Here is a 2,145-nt window from a genome sequence, read left to right on the forward strand (position 1 = left end):
GAAAATTACCTTGGGCATTATGTTCATGCTTGCCCCCAGATCGCAAAGTGCATGCTCGTAGTATTTGTCGTAGATCGAGCAACTGATCATGGGGACCCCTGGATCCTTTTATACTGCCGCCACAAGGCCATCTCAAGAGTCGTTCCTTGGGGAATTGTACCTACTTGCATGGTTAGTTCATGGTGGCATCCGGGACGAGTTGCCCCATCCAGAGAGCACCATGTTGACACTTTCTACGTGAGGCTCGGGTTGCCTCAGGATCTTCCCATTCTCAGCAACAGGTAAAGCAGCAGCAATTTGTGTAATTTGGGTTTCTATCATTTTATTGAAACTTGATTGGTTTTTAGGTGTTGAGGACAAAGTTTCAAGCTTGACATTCAAATTTTCTAGGGTTTTATCATTGGCCAAGAGCTTAAGGTTTATATTTTCATTAATTTTAACTTGGCCAAGCACAAGTTCTCTCAAGGGGGGTTGGTTCGAATTGAAATTCGAATTGAAAGAAGAGTTATAATTATTACCTCCCTAAAACGGTGGACGTGGCTGGTTCCACCCCTGGCCTCCTTGTGGTGGATGGTACCCATTGTTGTTGTTGTTGTTTTTGTTGAGGTAGGCGCAATCTTCACGGGTCTCGGGGCAGTCGTTCCCCGAGTGTCCATCATTGCCACAGACTTCGTGCGCAAAGTGCGAACCCATGGCGTAGATGGGAGCCTGGATCTGTCGTTGGCTCCCTTCCTCCATCTTCTTGATGAGGAGGTCTAGTTTTGCGGCAATCATATCAGTCTCCTTGACGGTATGCACACCTTTCGTGCGGGGCTCGTTCATCGCTCCACCCCTGATTGGAGACTATCTTCTCAACCAATTCTTTTTGCTTTGGCTATGGTCAGGTCGAGAAAGGCTCCTCTAGCAGCGGCATCAATATTGGCTTGAGATGTCATTGTGAGCCCATTGTAGAAGCTTTCCAGGACGAGCCACTCGTCCATGCCGTGATGAGGACAGGCCAAGATGTATTCCTGCAGCCTCTCCCAAGCTTCTGGGATGGATTCCATCCCGTCTACTGAAAACTTGATATTTTCCCATGCAGGGCATTTGTTTTGCCCAGCGGGAAGAATTTTGCGAGGAACGCCTTGGAGCATTTGGCCCAGGTGTTGATGTCCTTTTCCTTATAAAACCACTGTTTTGCCTTCCCTAGGAGGGAAAAGGGAAACAGACGAAGGTTGACAACGTCAGCAGCGACACCCCGTATAACAACGATGTCGCAGAGCTCCAGAAAATTATGTAAATGTGCATTTGCATCCTCGTTTAGCTTGCCACAGAATGGGCTAGCCTGCACCATGTTGATGATGCTTGATTTTAGCTCGAAGTTCACGTCCCCGACATTGATGTTGGGGCCAGTGGCCACATTGTCGGTGGAGGGGACGGAGAACTCGCGGAGAGTCTTTTCAGCCATAGCCTCAGGAACAAGTGGTGCTTCCTGAATGGGTTCCTGTGCCAAGAGAATAGCGAGAGGAGGAATGACGCGAGGTCGTGTCCTTCTCACGAGCTTCTCTGGATTGTCTGTGTAGTTTTTCGGCAGGGAGAAACCGGTCATACACTACCCCTGTCTTCTTTTCAAATCAAAAATTAAGAAGACATAGAGTGACATTAGCCTGAAAGAGCAATGACTATATTCTGAGTTCAAAGTCTAGATTAACATTAGTACAATATCTTTGTTCCCTTGCCGTCCCCGGCAACGGCACTAGAAATGCTTGTTGGCATTTCTTAGCGCAATCACTAGGAATGGTTAGTCCCTGGCAACAGTGCCAGAAATGCTTGTTGGCGGTCCTTGGTGCAATCACTAGAAATGAGTGCGCCGAACCCATCCAAGCAACTGCACCCAAGGGGTGCCACTCTCGTGGTATAATCAATACAATTATAGAAGGATCCGCAAGCGCACGGATATACTATTGTAGCATTTCACCCGGAGAGTAAGGGTGTCGTCATTTATTTGTGTCCCGAAGGATGGCAGTGTCAAAGGTATTGTACTTAACATTAACCATGACATTGTGCCTCAAGTAATAGGCAATGCTGTAACAGGGGTAAGTCCAAGTAAAGAATAAGCAAGGGTAATGCGACACATCACACATCCACACTCCAAGAGGAAGGAAT

The 2,145-nt window shown here is 47.4% G+C and overlaps 1 non-coding gene across 1 annotated transcript; it reads left to right on the forward strand.

Moving 5' to 3' along the window:
- Positions 1-978: 978 nt before the first annotated feature.
- On the forward strand, positions 979-1,086 carry LOC120693585. Its single transcript, XR_005683047.1, has one exon. It is a non-coding gene; the product is annotated as a small nucleolar RNA R71 (small nucleolar RNA).
- Positions 1,087-2,145: the final 1,059 nt, after the last annotated feature.

Source organism: Panicum virgatum, chromosome 9N (assembly GCF_016808335.1).
Source record: "Panicum virgatum strain AP13 chromosome 9N, P.virgatum_v5, whole genome shotgun sequence".
Classification (NCBI taxonomy): domain Eukaryota; kingdom Viridiplantae; phylum Streptophyta; class Magnoliopsida; order Poales; family Poaceae; genus Panicum; species Panicum virgatum.